General features: G+C 29.8%; 1 long non-coding RNA gene across 2 annotated transcripts; it reads left to right on the top strand.

Moving 5' to 3' along the window:
• Positions 1-13: 13 nt before the first annotated feature.
• On the top strand, positions 14-17005 carry LOC142325212 (uncharacterized). Of its 2 annotated transcripts, none has more exons than XR_012756503.1 (4): positions 14-6288; positions 6489-6601; positions 14937-15014; positions 16636-17005. It is a non-coding gene; the product is annotated as an uncharacterized LOC142325212 (long non-coding RNA). The 2 variants fall into 2 exon arrangements; XR_012756504.1 differs by having other exon boundaries at positions 4304-6127.
• Positions 17006-27976: the final 10971 nt, after the last annotated feature.

Below are 27976 nucleotides of genomic sequence, written 5' to 3'. Positions count from 1 at the left end.
TTGAAATCGTTTAAATTAATACAAAAAATAATTCCTTAGAGTATTGTTTTATCTGACTTTGAGTAGAGTTAGTTTTAGTGAAAAATATTATTTTCTGAATATTAAAACAAAATTTTTGGGTTGTATAATCATTAAGTTTGTAATTTGTTGTTTAAAATATTTGCTATAATGGTTCTTAATTTTTTTAACCGTGGTGGGTTGGTAACTTTTTCACAGATTTGAACATAACAGGCTATAATAAACAAAAAAAAAGGGATCAGCCGCCTCAGTGCAGTCTGTTTCTCAAAAGAACTCCCAATAACTATGTTTCACTGTGGTGGTTGTTCTTATGCAGTCTCCATTGCAGTGTACTGTGTACCACGTTACAAAAAATATATTATTAGTTTAGCCATATTTCAAGAAGGGGCACATAATATATAAAGTAATTTTGTATTAATTGAAAGATTTAACAACTGCTTAAGTTTGCATTATATATGGCAGTCTTTTATTGAAATCATAAGTTTAACAAAAAACTGTTATGTCTCTTTGCCTGACAGTTTGCTGCATAAGTGATGCAGCAAACTTGTTCAGTGCTCCTGTCATATATGCGATATTGGCGTTTGTAATTTGTTTTGGGTGGTCTTTACACCAGGTGAATTCATGAGCAAATAGATTTACCAGTATACTAACTGGTTAAGTATGTGGAGGAACGACAACACATATTTTAACTTTATACATGATTTTATACTTTCTGAAACTACTGAAAAGCATAAAAAATTGTCTTGTGTGGACATTGAGTTTTCATAGGAATAACATAGTTTGCTGGAAGGTTGAGCATGAGGATTGGATGGTACATTACCTAGTGAGACCAACATATTTGATTTAAAATTTCCATTTAAAAGTTCTGCTTTTAGATATTCATAACTAATCCAGATTTGGTTAATAGATATTCTCTGGTTATCAATATTTTACAATCATTTAGAACATACCTGATGCAGCAACAGATGATGAGTATCTACATCATGGCTGTACTAAAAGCATTCCTACAGCCTAATTTGCTCTGCCAGTTTTTTTTCAAAGATATGAATTCAAAGGTTTTAAGTGGCATTATAACTATACTTTCAAAAAAGTATGTGGATTCCAAATGAGTTTCACAACCTACTGGTGTTTGATTAATTTATGCAACTGCCATAGTTGCCCTAACTCTGAAAACATATTAAAAGTAACTTAATATTGACTTAATACTCAACATATCATCTGACTTTACTGATGACATGTTGACATTATTAGGCAGTAATTAATTATTAAATAATACCGTGAATAAATAGGTTTTAAAAAAGTTTTAACTATCACTTTGCTAGTGGTAGTTATAAATATTATTAAAAAAGAAATGTATTTTACTCTTAGTTCTTATCCAGTAAATAAAAGTTTTCATAACAGTAGCATTCATCAATTTTGTTCAAAAATGTAAATTTATAAATTAATCATGTCTGAAATGACTTTTTTGTTTACATTTTTGTATCTACGTTTATTCATTTTCACCTACAATCATTTAGTAAGAAAAAATTAAAATTAATTCAAGAGGCTGATTTCTTTATCACCTGTTAGTTGATTATTATCAAGAAAAATACTGCAGGAGGTATCATAAACATAGTTAATCTGATTTAAAAACATTAGTAAATCCAAATAAAGATATGATTTCTTTTCTTTGAATAAGTGCTTATTCTATCCACTTACCTTGGCCTTGGGGTCCAATAATTAACACTGACTGACAAGTGTCAAGAGCAACTTGCAAACTGTAATGCAATAGGAACCTGCAATTTCATTCGTTCTGTAGGATTTAAAAATTAATTTGAGCTAGTAGGAAAGTGAAATTATAGGTTGAAATTGAAGAGATATTAAGTTATAAAGGATATTTTTGTTACAATGAACTTCACATGCAATTTATGCCTTCTTTGAACATTATTTCAGCTAAAACATTTACTTCCTGGGCAAATTAATTGATTTGTTTCAAATCATTTAGAAATTAGATAATAAATTAGTTTGGCTGCCCAATTACTTTAAAACAAATCAATTTTCCCTTACATCAAATCACACTGTATTGTGTATGTGAAAAATCAGTTTTAACTCTTATATTTATATCATTTCAGTGTAACTGTATTCATAGTTAATGATAATTTCATAGTAAAATATTTTTATACTGTCTTAAAAATATTTCTGTTATGTATTCATTATACAGGCACCAGTTCAGAATTTTTTGTACTTGAAAGTGGTGTTGTCTATTTTTTAGTAATCTTAAACTTTGTATCCTATTGTAATAACAACCTTGAAAATAAAAAATTCAACATAGTACAGTGATATTGGTTATTTTAAATGCATATGACATTAGCAGTACTTGGGAGTTATTTTATTATTTAGGTTGTCTATTTTGATTCACTGGAATAATTTCTGAATAAATCTTTAAACTAGGAGCAAGATCTGTTGGGAGAATGTTCCAGTACCTTAAAATTCAGCCTGTTGATAGTTTAAACTATAGCAAGCGCAAGCGAGCTGTCTTTGTACCCATTACACACAGAGACTTAGCAAGCTGAGCTTGTATCATTTTATGGGCAGAATTATGACGATGTTAACTTGCCTATTTGCCAGAACCATCTCTCAAGCTTGCTGAAGCTTGTCGTCTGTGATGGAGGTTGACAGGCATCCTGCTCCCTCTTCATGTGTTACACTCATCCAGCCACTTTTAAACTTCTCATTTGCGAAAAAAAATCTTTACGTGATAAAGCACTATACTCATATTGTGATAAAAGTCAGTGTTGAATTTTAACCCCTTTCACACTCTCCAACTAGAGAAATTAGAGCACTGCTCATTGTTCCTCCTTGGTTCAAATTGCTAGTGGAGTGAACATGTTTACACTGTAATAACCAGAAGGCAAATGACAGATAAAATTTTGCAGTCATACTCACTCTTTGTCCAGAAGGCAGTATGACAATCTTGAAGGTGTGCTATGGCTCACCCTTATGTGTATGTGTGTGTATATATATAATTTTTTTTCTAATTACCTTAAGAGTGCAGCAAGAGGTTGAGTAAAATTACAGCAAAAGCACTACCTAAGGGAAAACACTATTTCTTTTAAATTAACTTTCTTGATAAAAAGAGATTATATATGGTATTTATTAATTTATGCACATTAGTGATTTGTTGATGAAAATAGTATGTAAAGATTATATATTTCTGTTCTCTGAGTACATCCTAATTTTTATGTATAAAGCTAATTAATTAAGACTATCAAATTAGTTATGCGATTATGTTACATATAGGGTATACTTTTTTTAATTACTTTAAAGTTTAATTTACTTTAATTGCTAAAGTTTAATAGTAAAATGTTTAAAAAAAATTGAATTGTGTAAAATTTTTTGCATATTCTATTCCGTTATGTTTTCATGATATAAATGCCTGGAATAATTTATTTATTTTAAGATTGTATTTTAAATGTTCAGTAGAAAATTTAGGGACAGTATGACAATTTTTTTTTCATGTTGTTCAAATAATTTAAGTAGACACAGTGTGCCAAAATTGTTGTTGTTAATATGTATGATAGTTTTTCAATGACAAGTATATATATCTTTTGTATAATAGGCTAAATGTAAAGAGAATGAACAATAATCACATTTTACCCAAGTTATTTTTTTTTAATGAATATGGAAATATTTTGTATAACAATTTAATATTTGAGTAGTTTAGCTTTTTCTTTTATGATCAATTACCTCAAAGGTTAATTTATTTTAAAAAAGAATAATTATATACAGTTATAGATACTATTACTGTTACTGACTAATAATTATATATTATAAATATATAATTTCATTTTAATCTTTAAAATATACTAAGTGCAATATGGATATTTGTATATGCAGTAATTTTAAATATATGTATCTTAGTTGTCAATTACAATGTATGTTTTATCAATATGTGTGATTCACTTAAGAAATTTAATGGGAAGAATTTGGTAGATTATAAATTAATAAAAATTTAAAAAATATATTTTTATATAAAAAACAGTTTGGTATTACAGTATAATTATGAAATTACGTAGCTAAATATTAAAAAAATTTATTTTTCACATTTAATTATTTTTTGTATTACAAAGAAAGATATATTAATATAAACAAGTCATAATATATGTAGATGCACAGATTATTGTTATTAATTATAAGAATTATAATGTAAAATATTTTTAATGTTAATAATTTATATATAGATGAATTTGTTTCTCCTGCAACTGTCTGTCAGATATTTTAATTATACTACAAATTATAGAATGTAATGGATAATTTTTATAACTTATATTATTAAAAGTTGACTGTTTGCTCTTTCAAACAGTTAATAATAATTAGCTATTTATTTTCATGATTATTTTATCTATCAACAAATTTGTCTTTTTTTTAATATACACAAAAAAATGGTACCAAGTAGTACATTATTCATTCATACATAGCTGATTTCTGAGTAATGAGATTTTTTAAGAACAACTGCATAGGTATTATTTATTCATTTCTAATATTAAAATGTATGTTCAGAAATTTTATTCTAGGATGATTATTTTTTAAATTCATTAAAATAAAATTAATAGAGAGTTCAATAATTTGTGAGTTTGAGCTATAATCATGTTTTAAATATAAATCAATCAAACTAAATATTGTTATTCAGTGCACTGAGAAAGTTACTGTTAATTTGATCAAATAGTTGAAGTAAATATTTTCAATTTATTAAAACAACTTAAGTAAAAGGATTTGAAGTGATTTTTTTTAATTTAAATGTTTAAACCCAAACTGTAAAGTTTCAATTACTTTCTGAAAGCTTCTATAGAGTGATTCTGTGAAGTATACAGATTTTCATCTGTACAAATAATCTGAATTTTTTCACACCTCCAAGGCATTTGGAGTACATTTTTTTGTGATTTCTACAAAGTAATTTGATGAGCTCATATTGTACAATTGAAAGATTTTTATAAAGTCTAATCAATACTCATACTTTTATTAGATTGTGTAGAGGTCTTTTGTACGTTTCATTAGAATCTCAGTCAATAGCAGTCATTCGTTCTAGTAATTATCTATTCAAACAAATCCAAGCTTAATCTGTAAAGAATACATATCACTCATATTTTCAAAGTTCTATGAGAAAATAGTATTAAAGAAAAATAATTTTTGTGTACATTGTAGGATATATCGGTACTTAAAAACAATACAAAAGGATTTTCTAACCATTTATTAATATTTTTTATTTTACTGAACACCATGTTGTGGTATAGTATTTTGTCTTTCTCTTTTTATATAATGTTTGTTCAGGATAATTAGAGTGAGGAAAATCCAGTAAGGTAGAATCATATTTATAAAGCCATTAATTTTATTTTTTGATCTGTATTTTTTTATTAAATTTAATATAAAAGATCACCCTATCAAATAAGTTGGTTGAATATAAATGATGATGATAATGAGTAGTTTCAAGTTTAATGAAACTTGAAAAATTCCAAAGCCATAGATACAAATACACTCTGGAACCAGTTAGGCAGTTGTGGCTAAATAAGATGGCATGATTTTAATGAAGTTATAAGTAGCACAAGAATAATTTCTATATAGATTGTTTTATAATAATAGATTAGATTTTGGAGTACACCATCCTACTCCTTGGTAACTTGTCAGAATGAAATCATTATTGTGACAAAATTTTGTTAAAAAAAAAAAAATAATTAAAAATTACATCCACAATTGTTCAGGTTTTTTTCTGCATTTGAAACTTATATTTATTTTTTTGCTGAATAAATTGTGAAATATACTGAATGTGTAGTTTTTGTTAATCAGTTGTACAACACTGTGTGTGGATTTTAAGTTGCTATTTTATCTTTTCCCAGAGTTTTATCTTCAGTTGTTTTAAATTATTTTTTAAAAAACATAAATCTGTATAGATGAATATAGTAATATATAAGTTTTTAAGCAATTAGAAGTCTGCATTATGCACTTGTGTTTGATATGATTTATTTACTTTGTAACTTGATTAAATTGTGCAAGTGCATCTTGACAGATGAAAGAAAGCTAAAAGACTGAACATATAGCATGCAGATATACTCTATACAGAATGCAGTTATATAATGTAGTGATTTTGTATTTTTAACTTTTATCCATTTTTATATCTATTATTCCATTTCTTATTTTGTATAATATTGGCAGCTAAGTACAGTGTATTCTTTTATTTATAAATATTTATATATTTACTATTTCTTCATAGTAAAAGATCTGATTAAATTAATTAAAGTAATTGACTTAATTATTATTGTCATATTTATTAGATTTTTGATTATTTATGTAATATTTATATGTATTGTAATATCTAATATTGAACTGAATAAAAAAGCTGTGATTAAATTTTCTATTTTTTCTTTTCTGAAAATGATTGTCGTAAAATTTGCAGATTTTACTGGTTAATTCATTCAGATTTTTTTTTTAATTTTCAGGCTTTGAGGTACAAGGGAAAAGTATCATCATGCTGCAAAGATAGTACCTTTTTGTTTGAATGGACAACATTACAATTATAATAGAAACAAGAAAATACTTAGTACATTTGTAGGTAAGTGTAGTGATGTAGCTAAATGAAGTGATAAAAAATGCATCATAAGTGTGTTTGTATGTATATATATATTTGCCATATCTTTACAACTAATCATATCTATAAGTATTGAAGAATCATTTCAGTTCAGACCTTAATTTTCTGCTAGCATTTTCACCTCACCATAACTGAGACACTAAATGCTTCTACATAGTAATAATTCAAAATTAATCAGGAACATAGTGATTTATGATTTTATGCTCTGTTAGGAATGTATTGAGAAGCAAGTTGAATGTTTTGAGCTGTGCTATCAAAGATTTTTATCAAGCTATTTTTATAGACTTTACATATTTATGATGAACAGAATATTGCAGGAACATCTGACCAATCAGCTCTAGACTTACCATGTTAATCGTCTAACAAAGCAACTGAATACAGTAATTATATTGAACAATGAAATATAGTTATTCATCAGTAAGATTTGTACTGGTAAGCCTGACCTTTCTAGAATGAAATAGACAACATTTTTTTTCTATTATTGGTAGAATTTAACAGTTAACCCTGGAATACACACGCAAAACCATAGTCTATTAAAGCACAAGTTAAGTACTACGGTAATAATTGGCAGTATTTTTTGTAAAAAATATTTAATTGTTACATATCATTAAAAAAACATCAAACACATCTCTGAATGTAGTAAAAGGTATATGATTAAAAACTGTTCAAGTTTTAAAATCACCATAAGATTTGCAAACCTCTGTGTTCTGAGTATATTGGTTTCTTACACTTGGCATTCAGCACATCTTTATTGATTTTGGAAATCCCTCCTTTGGATCACGCTGAAGTTGTAGTCGAACACCAAGAACTTTTCATATGCCTTCAGAATATTCTTTTGAAATCTGTTCCTTGTGCCTGTTCAACATGTAAGGTTTAATGAGGAGGCCATCTTTGAGTTTTTCTTGAAATGTTGAATGAATGGTTGAGCTGGTCGACCGCTCCTTTTGTTTCATTATAAAAATGAATCGTGTCTGGCTTTTCTGTTGTCTGATTTACTTGTTATTATGCACAGTTGTACGAGTATAACAGTTTTGTTTTTCTTCGGACAGAAACTTCCTAGTGTTTTTCATGATCAAAGCAAAATTTTGATGAGATTTTCTCATGGCTTTTTGAAGGAAGAGGTGATGGGGAATTTCTTTCTTATTTTTCCATAAAGTCCCAACAAGTGTCAGCTTATATTTTAGCACTGAATCAGCAATAGGAATAAAGGTAAACCAATTATCTACTGTAATATTACGTCCAGTATAATGTATCAATTCTGTAATAATTCTCACAAGATTCAGTGCTTGAGGCTGTCCTTGGTGATCTTTATCAATGTAGGATATTGAATTTACCATGTAGTGTGTTCTGGTATCTCAGAAAAACTATTTATATGCTATATTTATCTGGCTTTGAAGATATATATACTTTAAAGGGGCATCTAACCCAGAACCCAAGCAGTTGTTTTACAGTGTAGTACGAATGAGGAGTGTAGCTTTCTTTACAGTTTGCTATAAAAATATTCTGAAGAGCTCAAATTTGTGCAAATTTATCATTGTCATCTCATATCAATCGATCATCAGATCGTAAACAGTTTAATAAGAATTTGAATGTATTTTGTGACATAATCTTATAAAGGAGAACACCGTATGCAGAACTCCACATTTCTTCTGTGTTCAAATGTTCTGCTTTCAAAACACCTGTAGTATGCAATAAACCGAAAAAGGCATGAATTTTATCACTATTGGTGTTAACCTAATTAGCATGAATCAGATGTATAATTTATTTTCTGAATTTTTATTTCAATATTTGTAAAATTTACAATCATTTCTTTTGAAGATAACTCCCAAGCATCGAGATCAGTAACAGTATTTATAGCCCTGCCTTTGTTTCCTGTTATTTGCACCACAATCTGACTACTTGCAGTGCGACCCTGAGTTGGTGGATCATTGCTCCATCTATGACCGTTTCTTCCCTAAATATAATCACTGCCCAATTCATCTTCATTTAAATCTGAATATCAATTTAATCACTAACCTCATCTTGTTCTTCAGCGACATCTCCACATTCACTAATATTTTCTTTGCTACTGAGCTCTTCTTTGTTGTTTAAATTACAGTTGATGCAGTCATTAAACTTACTACAAGAAGGATTAAATTTGTCCATCACAAAATTTAACCAATTACACTAATGCAATAAAAGAAAATAATATCTTGAACCTTTTATCCAATAGTCACTAAAGCACACACAGGGTTCTACAGCACCCCAAATCACAAAAAAACCACAATAATCTCAGAAATAATTCTAAAATTACAAACACACATGTAAACATAACCTCATCAACTGAGAATACACAAAGCATCATGGAATGAGAGCGTATACAGCACTCCTGGTGGGAGTTCAACACTGGCAGTAGTGTATTCAAAACACTCCAGTGTGCATTCTAGAGTTATTATTCATGTTGAAAATACTGCTTGTGTTTTTCTAAGGTAAGACAAATTACCACAACACAAAGCTAATTAACTACATTGTGCTCTCTTTCTGTTTAGCCTTCGGAACCACTGTAAGGTATTACTTCAGAGGATAATAAGTACGAATGTAAATGAAGTGTAGTCTTATACAGTTTTAGGTCAACCATTCCTGAGAGTGTGGTTAATTGAAGCCCAACCACTAAAGAACACCGGTATCCATGATCTAGTATTCAAATCCGTGTAAAACTAACTGCCTTTCCTAGGACCTTAGAACTGTCAACTTCAAAATCATCTGATTTGCGTTGAGTTAACCACTAGACCAGCTCAGTGAGCTAACTACATTGCCCTAGAAATAAATAATTTAAGCTTGTGAAATATTTTATATTGAACTACAGGAACCAGATATATTATACTTAGGGTACAATATATACTAAACATTTACCATCTCGCTCAAAAAAAAATCACAATTACAAATTAAGACATTCTGCATGTGCCATAAAGAGATCTCATTTTAATGCAGCTGAACATATGAAGTATTCGGACAACTACAATTTATTAAATGAACACAGCAGTTCAGTTTTAATACAATTTTTATCTACAGCCTAAACACATCAAACTTACTTAAAAGCCTGTTAGTTGATGCCACCTTGTAAAAAACAATAACCATTGTCATTGAAGATAATTGCAAAATAACTGAAATCATAGAAAGTGTAAAAAAATCTATTTTAGAGTAAATTTGACACGAGTTTTCATTAAAAATGAAAACCCACAACATAGTTTTTTCCCCACTGCAATAGATGTATGAGATTTAACCAGAAACTGCATTCTTTATTCCCATGTAACTGTTGAATTAATTTATATATATATATTTTTTTTTAATGATTTGTTACTCCCTAAGGAAAGTTACTAGCTAATTAAACAATCAAAATTACATGCTACTTTTGAATTTATTTTTAATATCATTAAATTTTGATGAGGTCAGAGCTCCCATGCAAACAATAAGTGCTGGTCTTCACTAGCAAGCATACTTTCACACGTGCATAAATGGCAAAGATATGAAATTCATACATGATTATTTTTTAATTGAAAGGAATATTTCCATACTTTTAAGCAATGAATGATTAAATTCTAGTATAATAATTTTTTTTATAACCTAAAACGTTTCTTCAAATAAAGCATTCGTTTTTTTAAGGACAATCAGTTAATTTTTAGCAGTGTTTGTGGAGTCAAGCGTAAATATAATTTTTTTGTATGGAAATTTGATTTTGAAAATCAAAAATGTTCCGTTAAAATACCTGCAGCTCGGAAATTTATTCTAATTACGTTATACGGAAATATAATTACTTTAACTCGAACAAAAATCCTACAGTCGAAGTAAAAATTTGATTAATTTATTTCGAAAAATAAAATACCCAAGTTTAACATTATGCCTATAATACCGATCCTTTTTCAGTTCAGAAATATGAAACAAGGTAGATTCACTTCCTGTACTATGCGAAAACAAAAGAGGATGAATCAACATACAGTTAAGAAGGAAACGAAATCTTATACATCACGCTTCAGTATTCACAGAACTCGTTTTTTGCAAAAAGTGTCGGTCGTGCGTCTTTATAAACTTCTCAGCTCGTATGCGTAGTTTTCGTATATCTGTTTGGGTTTGTTTGCTGCTTTAAACAAGGATGTTCTTATTCTTTCCTTACAATGATTTTTATGTGTTTAGTTTTTATTCAGTTTGGTTAGTTGTTTTTACACTCTTTCTGTTCTTTCTTTTAAAATGTCGAAAAGAAATTTAAAAACATCGTCATTAGACGATAAAATAAGGCTCATAATCAAAGTAGACGAGGGAAAAAAGAAGAAAATCGTGATCGCATCGGATTCGGTATACCACCCAACACGCTTACAATGATTTACAAACACCTTGAAAAAATGTTGAAAGACGTAGCCTTCGTAACTCAAGCGTTAACAAGAGTTAAAAATTCGCGATCAAAATTTACCTATCGGTGTACCAATTTTACGTGAAAAAGCCGAGTACTTTGCGAAACAGTTCAGTTGTACAGATTTGAAAGCTAGAGTTAGTTAGCTTAATAAGTTTAGTGATAGGCATGGAATAATTTTTAAAAATGTTGGTGGTGTGTTGACAGTTGAATTTAATATAAAGTGGACTGTAGAATAAAAAGACTTGAATTAAACATACTATGATACTAATAACTTTACTAATAAAATTATATTGATACATTAGTTAGCGACTCGGCCGTATAGTATGGTTGCTCGTAGCATACTAACTTATTGCTATATGATATATGATACAAGAATAGTTCACTCTTCTGCCGTAAGGAAGCGACGCAACAATGTTTGTGATGAAAATGCAAGTGTAAATGAAGTTTTTTAATAATAGTAAGTAAACAGTACGCTAAAAAAAAATCGTGCTACAAATTTACCTGACAAAACTTTATTTTTTAAAGGTGATAAATGCCAAGGTGGGAAACGAAGTAAAGACCGCATCACAGTTCTTTTAGGTATGAACATTCGAGGACAGAAAGGTTGAAACCTCTCTTAATTGGTAAATCGATAAAACAACATTGTTTCGCCAACGTTAAGTGTTTGCCTATTCAGTACGAAGCCCGTAGAAAAGCGTGGGTTACTATTGAAATCTTCAAAAAATGGTTATTCAAATTAGATGATTATTATCAATCAAAAAATAGAAAGATTGTTCTATTTATTGACTACTTCCGGCACATCCAAAATTGTTTCCTCGGGAATTGTTATCGACAAAATGCGTTTTCTTTCCATGAAATGTTACCTCTAAACTCCAACCAATGGATCAAGGCATTATACAAAATTTTAGGCAAATGTACAGGAAAAGGATTATAATGAAAACGTTAGAGATGGTTGAAAAGAAACAAAGACCAGAATTAATCTTCTTCATTGTCTATAGGAAGTTAAAAAATCTTGGAATGATGTGACTGAGCTAACAGTTTTTAACTGTTTTAAATAAGCTGGATTTAAATTTTTTTAACAAAATCCGTTATTTTGTCGGAATGTGAGCAAACTAGCAGTGAAAACCTTTGTTCTAGCAACAATTATGATAATGATTGGCAGTCAGTTAACGATATTTTGCAAGTACCTCAGTGACGTAACTTTTCGGGATTATTTTTCTATAGACGAAGATTTGGTAGTGGCCAAATACCCTCTACTGACGAAGATATTGTAATCAATACGATTAACAAAGGCAAATGAGAATCATACCACAGAGATTGATTCGAATAAAGAAAATGATGACCTACCCTGCATACCGCCCAACTTTAATGGAAGTTACGATAACGTTGAGTCTGTTCGACGATTCGTTGACTTAAAAGATGTATCAAAATCGGTTTTTCCCGCGGTGGCAGAAAAATGGTTGACTACACCGCACCAGAAGAAACGATCAACAATTTTTTATTGTTGCTATCAACAATTTTTTATTCGATTTTAATTAAATTCAGTTTTTTTTACAAAACAGCTAATTATTCTTTACATTTTATTTTTTATAATTTTAATATTGTTTTTATTTTGAAAAACTTAAAAACACAGACCTTTAACTTAAAACTGAACCGTTTTTTTATATACAACAATGATAGTTTTACTATTAGTAATAAGTATAGCCTTTTGTATTTTTCATTCATTTACGATTTTTCTGCAATAAATTATCAGTAAGAAAAAAATGTGATTAATGGTGTAGTATTTTCATGTTTGTTTATTAGCCTACATTCCATTTTAGTGTCTTTCACGGTAATAGAATACTCTTCAGGTAAGTTAAGTTTAACTTACTAATTACATACATACTATATGTACGTACTAACCAATAGTATGTACTGCATACTGTATTTATAATGCTGAATCATGTTCTGTAATAATACTACTGTTATATAATAAGACTGTATATGGAAAAAATTCAATATTTTCTTAAATGTGCTGTGAATTTACAGCAGGTAGTAATTTTATAACCCACCGGGTTGGTCTAGTGGTGAACGTGTCTTCCAAATCAGCTGTCGAGAGTTCCAGCATTCAAGTGCTAGTAAAGGCGTTACTTTTATATGGATTTGAATACTAGATCGTGGATACCGGTGTTCTTTGGTGGTTGGGTTCAATTAACCATACATCTCAGGAATGGTTGAATTGAGACTGTACAACACTACAGTTCATTTACATTCACACCAACACTACAGTTCATTTACATTCACACTTATCATCCTCATTCATCCACTTAAGTAATACCTGAATGGTAATTCCCAGAGGCTAAACAGAAAAAGAAAGAAAGGTAGTAATTTCATAACATGTTTGTTTCTGTAAGTAGAATTTTGTCTTTATACTCTTGAATATTCGAGTTATAGGAATTCCACTCTACTGTACACCTTATAACTAAAACATAAAATTCATCACTTACTAATTAAGCTGTTAAAAAATTAAGTTTGTATTTGAAATAGTAAAATGAAATAGTAGTTGTCTGTGTTATCATATCTTTATGGTATGTATCATTAATAACACAATTTATAATTAGAAATAAAACAAATATTGCTCCTTAAAAATAGGAAAATAAAAATAAATTCAAGTAGGAAAGAATCTTAAGCAAATTCAAGTGGGATTCAACAGAAACTAAACATACTTTTTTTCAGCTAACATCAAAAACTAATCAGACAATTGCATGGTGTCAAGAGTCAGGAGATTGATGTGTATGGAATATGATAAGTATGCTGTTTGTGAGCATCTGTTTGTTTATGTTCCATCATTTATACCACATAACCTCACCTAGATTCAGTGAATTATGTTAAAGTTGTTTTGTGCTTTCATGTATGAAAGAACTTTCATGTATGTAAATGACAAAGATTAAATTCTTCATCACTGATTATTTTTCACCTGAAAGGAATATTTTCATATGTTTAAACAATGAATGATTAAATTTAATTATAATTAATTCTGTGTACCATAAAATTTAAATAAAACATCCTTTTTAAGTATTGTAACACATTTCTATATTAAGTAAATGTTACATACATATATCTAAGGAGAATATTAAACAATGCATTTTTGGTGGTCAGAATTGCAAGATGTTTAATTTACTGTGTTTATTATTTTTCATTTAGATTTTACTTTTAATTTGTTTCAGCATTTTCGTTTATTAACAATTAACTTTGTTTTGGTTATTTATAGAAAGTAGGTGTAACTGATTTGTTCTTTGTAATGTTTTAAAAAATATTTGATTTATTCTGTCGCTTTCAAATTGTACTTTTAACCAATTCTTAATACGTTCCTTCCTAACTTAAAAAACGTTAGCAGAACTTCACCGAAAGAATGTAATATCTTTGATCCTGAAGATGGCCGACAAGCAACTGAAAGCATTATGATATAAACATAAGAAAAGTAATTTTTAAATTGATTAATTTTAAATTTACTAATTTTTTTTAAGTAATTTTTACTTTCCGATTCATCCAGTAGTTAAAAAATATTTATTTTTGTAGTTAACTGACAGATGCAAATTTTCAGTAACCGATTTTGCTTTAAATATTCTTTTAATCTGTAGTATTTTTTAATTGTTTAATATTTACAGTTTCATTTTGATTATTTTAAAGATCACATTCCCGAGAGTAAACATCCTTTGCTTTAGTTAAATTTGTTTTGATTTGTCTAAAAAAAACATCCATTTTATGAAAGCGTTGAAATAGGGTTTTTAGATCATTAAATAAAAAATAGCTATATATTTGATATATTTTTGTATAATTATGTTTAACTTTTGAGTTCGGTTTAGTTTTCTCCCTAACATTATTTTGTTTTCCTAATTGAATATATTGGCAATTCTGTTTAATGTTTAACAGCAACTTGTTACTCGAACAATGCACACTTAGAGGGGAATTAACGATTGTCGAGTAATTGTTGACGATTAAAAATTGAAGGTTAGTGAGTTATTGTCTTGAATAAGTAAATATATTAATGTATTTTTTTTTATGTACATCAGTGTTAGTAAGTTATAATTATTTGTGTTATTGAGTGATGATATAAGCGAGTGATTAAAATCACTCGTAATCGTAAGTCATGATTAAAATACAGATATCAATTTTTTTATAGTAGATGAGGTTTCATTTTTACTGACGCCATTGAATATTTGTTGTACTAAATTAAATTTTACCATTTCTAGAAATTTAATGAATATTAAGTGCATTTCCTAACTATAGAGAAATTTGACGTTCTATTTAACTCTCCGTCGTTAATCCCCCTTTTGTTAAGAGACTGAATTTATTGTTATTGAATAGTGTTTATAAAGTAAAGATGCAAATTTCCATGATTTAAAATGTAGTAAATGCAAATTGTTTGAAATATGGTTGTAAATATTTGAAGATCATTTCTTTCTGCCCTCTGTTTAGTGGTTAATGTTAGACACCGAATCGAAATGTTAGTTACACTAGGCAAGTACCAACAATATACAATAATTCATTTTCTTTGTGTACACATTTTAATGTATTATAACAGTGATAAATTAATTTACCTTAAGGGCCCTTCTGATAACAAAATTACTTGTATTATTTTTTTTTACTAGTCTAAAGCTGATTTTGCTTTTACTATCTCAAGTGTACATAGACCAGTCTTTAAAAAATAAAACTAATTTAAAAATAGAATATATGCTTTATTATGAGTCCAGCATGAAAAGTGAATTCAAATGTTGCAATAACAATAAAAATGTACTTTTTTTTTACTAACAAATATTATTTTATGTACAGTTTGTTATAGGATTTTTCAAATATCCAAAATAATAAGCAGCATGTAAAACATATATTTAATTGATAAGATATCAGAGTTTTTGACTTTATTGAAGGTGTTGTTGACTTATCTGGTAGAATGCCTTCAAAGCCATCATACAAATTACTTTTTAGAGCTATTTGTGTTGAATAGTAATTGATGAATTTGGAAATGTTCTGTAATAGCAATATACTGAACAAAATTAATTGGACATTGAGGTGAAACTAGCTTCTGGCAGCTATACTTATTTGCCCAAATATTCTAGTGCTTATTTTCCTACATCCATGTGTTTGTTTATCATACCCTCGGTTAATTGGTGGCAGAATTGTATTTGTATGCCTTCTAAAATGAAATCCTGATTTCATGTGTTATTAAAAAGATTCTTAGGTACTCGTGTATATAATGGTGCCACTATCATTGGCAGGTTATAACCAGAATAACTGGTGGCGAGTTAAATAATTATGTTCTACTTATAATTAAAATTATAAATATAATTTAACCAAACTTAACATACGTTTGCTAGTGAAGGTTAGCGAGTGAAGCGAACGTAGGTTAAGTTTGGTTAGATTATATTTATAATTCTACATTCAATTTAGGTATTCAGATATCAAGTTTATCTTTACTAGCTAAGTGATAGCAATAGCCTTTCAGTGGAGCCATCTAACAACTAACCATAGTGACTCCATTATAATAGATAAGTACAAATTCTTATTCATTATAAAAAAAATTATATTTTATTTTAATATGGGTAAGTGATTTATACATTATTTATTATTACAGGTGTAGTCAAAGCTGATCATGTAGTAACTTCCATTTATCAGTACTGTTATGTTTTTGTTAAAATAAGTTTACTTCTGAGCAAAAGATTATCTGGATTAATCCTGTCTATACATTATGCTCACTTGTTAACAAATATGCAATTCTCAATCCGGTAGATATCGGTAATACATAACAAAAAATCAGCCTTTACATGTTAATTTTTACAGTTTTTGCATATAGTTTGTTAAACAGATGCTTGTTAAAATATAAATTCCATTCATGGCAGGTAAAATTGATACTAATATATACTTGTATGATTTATTTATAGACCAATACAGAGTGAGCAACATAAAAACGAACTCATAACATAACCACTGCAGAATCAGTAGGGTATGTTGTAATGAAACTTTATGAATAATACGAATAAATTAAATAAGAAAAACGAAACGTAATTTAAATGTTGTATTTATTTACTTTATTGTTATAAAAGATGTTCAAAATGACCACCCTGGGCATTGATCCACGTTTTTGCTTGACTGATCATATTGGGGTGTCTTTATGAAAAAACATTTTTGTTAATTGCATTGATTTCTCGTTGAATGTTCACCTAACGTCATCAATATTGTGGGGATTGATGAAATCTCTCTCCTTTAAGTAGTCCCAAAGGAAAAAATTGCAAGTGGATAACTATCTGTTCACCAACAATGTTTTTGAAAAGCCAGTTGCAATAATGAAATCGATTTGGTTTTCTTTAGTTATTGCACAGTTGTAACGCGATATGGTTTAAATTTTAATTAATGAAGAATTTTATAACAAGCTGTGTATTGTTATATAACACCATTGTTATAAATAACACCATTGTTATTTAACATATTGTATTTAACACCATTGATTGTTGGGATAACTTTGTGGTGATTTTTTTTTACTATTGTAATTCTTTCAATATCAGGCATTGGCCTGTGGAGTCCTCAGAAGGTTGCCTATTTCATTTTGCATCTGAAACTGAACATATTGTATGCCATTTTTTAACTAAATCCGTGTATGCTACTCTTCGCTGGGATACGGGCATTCAGAAATTTTTCTGCTAATACTTGATGTGATTCTTCAAATTATCCAGAACAAATATAAGCCTCAACTATAGCTATCCTCTCTGGGATTGAATAAGGCATTTTACACAAAAAATACTGCTCTGCAACATATACATCCACTAGTCGTGCTAGTTGTGTGAGAATCTTTCATAAATAATGTTGGGTAGTAGTTTCATTATGGGTTCGATTTTATGTTGCTCACTCTGTTTAAATACATAACATACATAATAAATATATTCAAGGATATTTAAATATATTGTTTTATTTATAAATTTTTAAATATTCTGTTAATTCAATTTAATGGAAATTGTTCTTCCAGAATATCTTTTGGGATCGTTCAGTCAAATTAATGTTAGTACCTGTGTTAATGTGTTCATCTTTAAAGGTTTAGGAAATTGCTTTGTAGTCAAATATTATTTGATTGTATATAATATTTGACCAATATTGTTTTGTTAGATTTTGGTTATTTTTGCTGCCAGCTTAGATGATTGGTATTACTGCTCGAATCTTGGCATTACCTGATTATTGTTGGTAGTTTTTTTAGTTGTATAATCACTTAATTAGAATTTAATCAAAAACCACGGGGTTTTTCTTTTCTTCCCTCAAATGTATTTTTTTTTTACATTACGTATTAGAAATTGCTCATGCAATTATATGCTTATAAAATTATAAATATAATCTAGCCAAACTTAACCTACATTTGCTTCGCTTGCTAACCTTGACTAGGGAGTGTAGGTTATGTCTGCTTAGATTATATTTACAATTGCTCTGCAAATACCTCTAAATGCCATATAATTGTTATAATCTAACCAAACTTAACCAACACTCACTAACCTTGACTAATGAGCGAAGGTTAGCAAGCGAACCATTGTAGGTTAAGTTTGGTTAAATTATATTTATAATTTCTCTGCAAATACCTCCAAATACCACATAACAAATATAGTACCACAAATATATAATACCACATAGCAAATATTAGTACATAATGTTAAAAAAAACATTCTAGGGAAAAACAGAAAAGACCCACCACATTTTAGGTTATGTTGGATTTGAATTGTGTTGATTTACTAAATGAATAGACACAGTTAAAATCCAACATATGTACTGGATGTGTTTTAAATGCTTGTCTGCCTCTCAAAAAACCAACTATATCATCAGTATTAGTTGATGCTAGGATAAGAGAAATGGATCACTGATGGCTTTAAGACTAACAATAACATTTATTTGCTAAATTTGGTTTGGAATATTATTTTATGTTACCTAGTTTAATATTACAATTTTGTAATATTTTATAAAATTTTGTAATTTAATAAAAGTAGAAATATCTCTTTCTTCATAACTTACCTTCATTATTTTCTCATGGTTATAAGATTTTAGCATATTATAACCTGGCATAAAGTATAAAAAACTATTAAATTTTTTCATTTTTAATTTATTTTTGTTTTTCTTTTTATAGGAAAATAAAAGATGGCTTGCGTTCCTTGTATTTTGATACCATTTCTTCTTATAATATGGAGAATTATTCAACCATTTGTTTTAAAAATCTGGAACCCATGGAAACAAGAAAAAGATGATAAAAGTAATAAATCTAATGTGGTGGATACAACACCATCATTTTTAAAATGCCCATGTGAAGCAGATGGTACTTGTGAAAAGGAACCTGCCACAAAGAAGCAGGAAGTTAATGGAAATGCTGTACAGAAGGCCAAAACTTCATAATTGTTTCTGATTTATAAACTGATAGTTATTTAATTCTCAGATTTAAATTTCAGTTATTAAATTATTATAAATAGTATTATAAATAGTATTACACTTTGTTATGATTATTTTATAAAATTACACTTAAAAAGTTTATTTTTCATAATTATCTTATTCATTGTTCATTAATTTATAAGATAAAATTATTTATTTAAATATAAATAATTTTCTAAATACATGGAAGTATATTTACTGATGGTTTTTTCATATACTTCAGCAGTTAAGAATTTAATGAAAAATAAATTTAATAAGAGTTAGTTTTTAAATATGCAGGACATGCTTTCAAAACATTGTTTTAGTGTTAGCTGTTAGTGTAGATGGTATGTAATTATATAAATATTTTGCGTATAGCCAGTTACGTCACCTAACCAACCATTAAAAAAAAAAACCCAAAATTCCAAGTATTTAGAAAGTGAATCTTTTTAAATTTTCTGTCTATTTTTTAATAGGTATTAACCACATTTTTCATGTTCAGTAGATTTTTATATTAATAAAATTAGTTATTTGTGGTCCATTCTCACATATTATATTTTTGGTTTTTACTATTGCAAGGTTTCAGGCTATTTATTGATTAGATATCCATATAGATTACCCTCAGGGTAATCTTTGAAGAAATCTATTTATATCTGGTGTCTGATAAAGAACCCAAAGTTTTAAATTAAGTGATCTTTATTACTTTTAAAACTATGAATGTATGTGTTGCATGAAATTAAAATAGGAAGTCTACATTTTTTTTATCTCTTAATGTAGCTTAATATGTGCATCATTTACACTTCTACAAACTTCAAACTAATAATGCAGCTCATTCCACACTGGCCAAATATGTCTGCAGAAAGCGCTTCTACAGCTACTGTTATTGTTTGACATTGTGGTCAAGTGAGTGGAATTTGTCTTGGTATATGATGTCTTTTACATGTACCACAAAAAAATAATTCCATCTGTGTCAAATCAGGATTTCACTTCGGGCAAGCGATTGAGAACCTTCTCTCTCTATCGAGCCTTCTGGGAACCTGTTGTTGAGTGCAGTCCCCCAATTTCCGCAGTTTGTGGACGGGCTCCATTCTGTTGGAAAATTAGGCCCTCCATATTTTCAATCTGCAGAAACACAAAGTTATCTAACATGTCGTAGTACACTATGCATGTAATAATAATAATAATCTACTCATGGAAAAATAAATGGCCCAAAAATTTGTTTATGCATGATACCACACCAAACATTCACTTTTGGACAGTTGTGGACAAATTCCACTAATTCAGAGTTTTTGAGCCCCAATACCCAATTATGACACTTCACGACTCTTAACACTTAAACAGAAAATAAAATTGACTGAAAGTAGTTTTTTCATGGTTGTGTTATAAATTGAACTCTTTGTGGTTTATCATTTTAGTCACTTGTGAACATCATGAATTTTGCTTTTAGAATGTTTAGTTGACAAGTAACACTACAGACTGAATTTTTTGAGTTTCATTGGAAAGACAGTCAAATTCTTTCGTTTCAGCACCTGTTTTAGACCTACCAGGTGATTGTATTTTGTGTTCACACAACAAAATGCTTTTGTCACAGAGAATATCTACAATAGAATTTGTCACTACAGTTATCAATTTTATTTCTGCAAACCAATACACTCACTGTTTTTTTCTTGTGCAAAACCTCATGGTACTGAAGCCTGAGCTCATAACAGTTTGGCCTGTGTAGCAGAAACAGGGAAGTTATCTGTCAGAGAATTTGAAAACTAAAACTTAATTTTTGTCGCTTAAGATTACACATATTAACAATATTTATTACTGGAAAAGAAAAATTATGTAGGTTGTATATTCTTTATTAACAATATTTCTTAGAAAACAACAAATTTTATTTGCATGTTTAACTAACAAACATATAACTAACAAACATAGACTGCACTTTATATTTGAGAATATAGTGCTGATATGTTTCTGTAATAGGTTCTAAATAAAAAGTGTGTAGAATTTGTCCAGATTGCAGATAATATTTTATTTTATTATAAATAAGATTATCAATTTTGTAAGAAAAATGAAACTGACAATAGGTTATCAGTGACTTTTTTATTTTGGCAAGCATTTTAATCGGTCAGCCAACAGTTTAATGAATTTTAATGTACAAATAATGTAATATAGTTCCAGGATTTCTGTTATATAGTTAGTCAATTTTAAGTTTAAAAAATATATAACTAATGTTTACAGTATGCATTTTTTATATAGTATTGTATTTGTTAAAAATTATATAAAATATTAATTTTGTTCTCTCAGTTTTTGTATATTTTGATCCTGCACAAGATTCTTGCAATAAAATAATACTTGTGTGCACTCATTGTCCCTTTCTTCAGCCTTCATTTTACTTGAATGTATTGCAGAATATAGTATTTTTTTTTTTTTTTATACTTTGATACTTTTGGTTTTTGGATGTTGAAAAAATGAAATCAAACTGTACAGAATTGTTGCTTTAACTTAAGAAGTATTTGTATTAATACAAGGGTTATTCAAATATAAACGTGAATTTGTTTACATAACTTTACTGTTATTAGGTAAAACTACAAATACATCTTGTATAAAACAGAAATACATTTTTTCCACTGAATAGGTAGCTTCCTGATCCCCTCCTAAAAAAAACAAGATGGCTGCCCCAACAACCAGTTGTGCATATAATGCTCAACTGCGGAATCATTTTCTAATTTTTTCCCTCCTAAAGCTTTTTCAGCAAACTGAACATGTTGAAATCATATGATGACAGGTCTGGATTGTACAGTGATTGTTAAAGAGGTATCCAATGAATTTTAGAAAGCTTATTACTAAAGAGTTGCTGTATGTGTTGTGGATAATAAGGGCATTGCAAATCGGTTGCAGTGTCCAACAACTGCTTATAGTATGCTGAATTTTGAATCCCAAAACAAGGACTTTTACTGCTAACAAAATGTTTCTTGGCCTGCATTGATGCCCCTCCCCCACCACTTTGCCTTAACTCCATACTTGTTTTCTTCCTTTCCAGGGTGTAGTAATGAACCCTCATTTTGTCACAGGTCATAGTACTGTCCAAAAATCCTTCTCCCTCGAAGTGATTCAGAAGCTGCTGACAGAACCCACCTTGCCGACACTTTGTATCCAAGAGTGTCTGATAACATTGAATGCACACTCCCAACATTTATGCCCACCTCTGATACAATTTCAACAGCAGTCACCCCACAAGTTCATGAACGGTCTGAATATTGTCATCATTGACACTGATCTGCCGATGTCATTCATGACGTGTTCTTCACTGCAACATGGCCATCTGAAATTTTTGACCCAATTAAACAATTGGGTTTTTGTCAGGGTAGCATCTTTGAGTGTATCTTGAGCAGTGTCAAAATTTCAGAGGATTTGACACGGCGAGAAATCAAATTATAATTCATTGGGTGTGCAAGGGCATTGACATAGAAATGTAACCTATGGGTGTGGCTGGCCAGTTGCTCCGCTCCAGCCATTTTTTCAATGACATAATGGCATGGCTTATTAAACAAATTTTAATTGTACATCACAGACTATAGTATATAAGGGTTGTCTGGAAAATTTTGCCGAACATAGAGAGACGTATTTTTTCTATTAAATATAGTTTTATTTTTCAACAAAGTCTTTCAAGTTGAAATACTTTTTTCAGCAATGCTCTAACCTCTTTAACCCTTCCAAATAGTAGCTTTCTTTGCAAAATAGGCGTTAATGTATGTGATAACCCCCCTCGTGTAATGAAAATCTCTTTCCTCTAAGCGAAACTTTTAAGTTTAGGAAACAAGAAAAAGTCACTTGGGACCAGATCTGGTGAATATGGTTAGTAGTTAACCAATTCAAAGTGCAACTCATGAATTTTAGCCATGGCAATCGTCGGAAGTGTGAGCAGGTGCATTCCTGATGGAAAAGCACTTTCTTCTTCAAATGTTATCGTATTTTTGCAATTTCTGCCTTCAGTTTTGAAGATAATAGATAAACAAAATTCCATTACTATCCCAAAAAACAATTGCCATCACCTTCCTGGCCAATGGAACTGTCTGCCTTTTTCAGACCAGTTTACCTTTTGCTGTCCACTGTTGTTTATTTCAGGAGTGTAGTTGTAGATCCACATTTCATCTACAGTTATGAATCGATGCAAAAAATCTGACTCGTTTTGCTTTAACTTCACCAGCAGGGCCTTGGAAATGTTCATTCAAGTACGTTTTTGGTCCAAAGTGTGCAAATGTGGCACCCAACATGTGGATAGCTTACATATAGGTGACAAACACAATCTACCATTTGGTGGATTTTTTTCAATGACATCCATGGTGGTTGCAGTTTTTGGCTGTCCTGAACGCTCATCATCCATATTTAAATTCAGCTGCCCATCTTTTCACGGTAGCAAATGACTTGACAGAATACAGTTTTAATTTGTGTAGGCGTATTGCCTTTCAAATGCAAGTATTTTAACCATGGCACAATATTCAATTTTTCCATTTTTACAAAATGGAAAAAATTGACACTCACAATGACTTGCTCACACGATTATCAAACAACTGAGCTGTGTTGTCATCATATAGGTGATAAAATAATTTTTTCTGTTTAGCCTCTGATAATTACCTTTCACATAATACTTAAGAGGATATATGCATGAGTGTAGTCTTGTACAGTCTCAGTACGACCATTCCTGAGATTGTGTGGTTAATTGAAACCAACCACCAAAGAACACTGGGATCCACAATATAGTATTCAAATCCATGTAAAAATAACTGACTTTACTAGGACTAGAACGCTGGAACTCTCTACTTCCAAATCAGCTGATTTGGGAAGATGCGTTCACCACTAGACACCAACCCAGTGGATTGATTAAATAATTCTGTGGCAAAACATTCCATACCTACTTTGATATGGTGAGATTGAAAAGCATTAAGACTGGGCTTGTAATTTCGAAGTGGCAGTACTTACAGACTATTGTGATGGATCTTCTTCAAAGTTATCCCCTTCTAACTGAACGCATCAACTCCAACAATGTTTCCACTTCTGGAAGCATTCCTAGTAATTTTCTTTCATAAGGGTGCTTTAAGAAGAACCCTCTCCAATATTTGCTTAGATATCTTCAATTAAGAAATTAGTTCCCTGTCAGTGAAAATTTCAATTTAGGAAACTGGTAGAAGTTGGCAGGGGAACAGTTAGGTTGCAGAAGCACAGGAATTAGACCAAAAATTCCACATTCAAGAATGCACAATGAGCCAGTGCATTGTCGTAGTAAAGGACCCAATTCTTGTCTCGTCAGAGTTCAGGTCTTATCTCCACACATTTTCATGCAAATTCTGAAGGACCTGTTTATAATAATACTGGTTGACTCCCCTAGGGGCAAATTCATGATGCAAGATACCTGTAGAATTGAAGAAAATCATCAATGTTAATATTGTCTTCACATTTTTGACACGTGTCAAGATTTATTCAGTCATGATGAAAGTGGACCCTTCCACTGCAATGATTGTGCCTTTGTTTCTGGGTCATACTAATGGACTCATGATTTATCACGTGTAATTACCCTATTTTATAATTCTGGGTGAGTTGGTGTTGTTTCTGCTGGTCTGAAATCTCAGAATGAATTCACAGATACTGACGCATATTCAAATCTTCAGTTAAAATTGACAGAACTGCGTGGTAACTTCAGCCATCTTCCTAATTGTAAGTTTTAAGATCAGAACGTACTAAATCACAAACTTTCACAACATTTTTGTTGCTTTTGAAGTTGAAGACCGGCCAGACCAGAAATCATTTTCACCCGATTTACAGCCATCTTTGAATCTGTTGAACCAGATAAAAATATTTGACCAGCTCAAACGTTTTTTCCGAAAAGTTAATAAGTCTGAAGCAGATTTTTGAACTTTGTACATTTTTTCATTATTTTGTGAAATCAATAGTCGGCCGAAAACACATTTTCAACCGCCAAGATGCCACTCTCTATTGAACAAAGATAACAAGTGATATTTTTCAGAACAAAACAAGCTTCTTCCATACCCACAGGTAAACCTACCCCTCCTATTGATCAGTGGCGACACCTGCCTTAAAACTTTCCAATCACAGCTTGTATTGTTTTATCATTTTGGCAATGAAATACATTCCTATATATAGTGTTTACAGATTTAAATGTTATTATTGGTCTACATCAATAGGTTGTGACCAATTACTCGTCCTGCAACAATTAGCAGTATTAAAATTTTAATACTACTAGAGTTTTTTTTGGTTTGCTGTTTTAGAAAATAACCATCAACCATCTTTATGGAATTGAATTTTAACTATTGCTTATTTACTAAATGAAAAAAAATAAATTTTCTGTAACTACTGTAGGAATAGGTATTAGAACATTTTTGGGGCTTTTTCTAAAAATTTTGACAAAATATTTATGTACTCCTTTGTTCAAGTAATATAATAAGAAAACCAGAGGATCAGTTAGAAAATGTTTATACACCAGTTGATCAATGAGCTACAGGATTTCTTTTCATAAGTGCTACAATTATCTGTTTCAGCTTAAGAAATATATCTTCATGATCTTGTTTTCTTGTCTTAATACTATAAAACTGCTTTCCTTTTAGAAGTTAATGACCAACAAGAGAACAGGTACAGGGGATTTAAAGGAATAGCTATTTAAATAATAATGAAATATGTAATACAATGTGCTAAAAAATTTTTTTTTTTTACTCTACCTTATTCTTTAAGGGTTAAGGCATCATGCCCATCTGTATACTTAACTAGGAAGTGAGCTGAGCGTATTTTAAATTCTTTGAACATTGAGAAAGTTCTGCTTTTCTCTTTAGCTGGGATGATAAAGTAAATAACACTAATTCCACTTGACCGGTCCTTATAAAGAGGAGATGATTTTCATGATGCCATAGGACTTCAAGACAGCCACAGACCAATGTCTGTGGCTGTCTTGAAGTCAGGTTCTTGACCCAGAACCTTTCAAATTATCTGATAATTTTAACAAAAACTTGCCCAACAAACTATTATCTACTGAGTTTTAAAGTTTGATAATGTGCTTGTGGCTTGTATATTTTTCCTAGCTTCTTTAATAAAATGATTGATCCTGCTGTGAAAAACTCTGAACACAGCCCTAAGCCCACTTCATGAAAAACCAAGGTTCAATTGCAGCTTTTTGTATAAAACTGATTTCAGGCTTAATAGAATTTTCTGTAGGATGCAATTTAATTTGCTGTTTTTTTGTTTGCTTCTGAAAATTTTTTGCTTGCTACTTTTATCATTGCTTTCTACTCCCTAAACACAGTGCAATCATAGGATCTCACAAAATCTTTATAATTAGGTCATTGCTCTTTAATATTATAGTTGACACCAGTGTGTCCTGAATTGCTATAATTATGTACATATTGTGCCTAATGCAATTTTATTATGTCTATAATGCTGGCAGTAGTAGAATCATTGGAATTTTGTGTGTAGTTAACTCCTTCCCGGATTTGACAAGATAATCTGTTACTGGTTACAACGATAAAAATTGCTCTTGATGAAATAATTTTTCACATATTGTTCAGTTTTATTCTGTTTTTTGATGAGTTATTTCAATGTGCATGGGTATGCTTAGTTTCCTAGTTTATTGTGGTTGCATAGAGAAGTTCCAGTGTATGTATTTTGTTTTGCATACTTCGCAGCCTATGCATATGCATAGCACCTACCATACTTGTTTACATTGAATGGAACTTTTTGTTATTGATGGTTGTTTTATTTTTTAGTTGTTTGTATTGCTTAAAAAGTTTAAATATGTGAAATAATGAGAAAGTGTTTAGTGAAAATATATGGGCATAATAAGTTTTTCTGTTAAAAAATGAAACTGTTAAGGGGTTAAACCTCAACAGATAAGTAACCTACCTTAATTTTTTCTAGAACATTAGCTACACTAGGTGATTCTTGAGGAAAGAGTTTATCAGCTACTTTGTGCATTGTTAAGAATGTCATTGTAATGCAGTATATACCCTCTTATATTTAGTGTTAGATGGACTCTATTGACACAAAATCAGTATTGATTTTCAGCATTAATTTTTTTGAGTATTGTGCAATGCTAGTAGTTTTTGTTAAAAGGTAATTGTAGTTTCTTTTTGACCTGCTTCCCCACAAGCAATGATACCTTCTTTTACAAAGGTTGAAACTTGAAGTCATTCCTTTTTGCCTTTATCCCTCATCATCAAAAACTTTGCTTCTCTCTGAAATCCCCCCATTTCTCTTCAACATCATTATATATCTTTTTAATATAATTATCAGGCAAAAAACAGATCTTGAAGGTTGCATAATTTCTTCTAACAGGAACCAAAATGACTTAGAGAAATATGAGTGGCATGGATTTAGTGCTTGGAGAGAATGTTGAGTCAAAACAAATATAGTGAAGTGGATAAAACTTAGCTTATATCAAATTTCTACAACACCACTAGTCATTTTCAAATTTTACTCTCCACTGTTGATAGTTATGTTATAACATCATGTTTCTATCATTTCTTCATTTTCAGTTGAAACTATATGAA

The sequence above is a fragment of the Lycorma delicatula genome, chromosome 5 (assembly GCF_047948215.1).
Source record: "Lycorma delicatula isolate Av1 chromosome 5, ASM4794821v1, whole genome shotgun sequence".
NCBI classification, from domain to species: Eukaryota; Metazoa; Arthropoda; class Insecta; order Hemiptera; family Fulgoridae; genus Lycorma; species Lycorma delicatula.
This window is presented reverse-complemented; position numbering and strand designations above follow the sequence as displayed.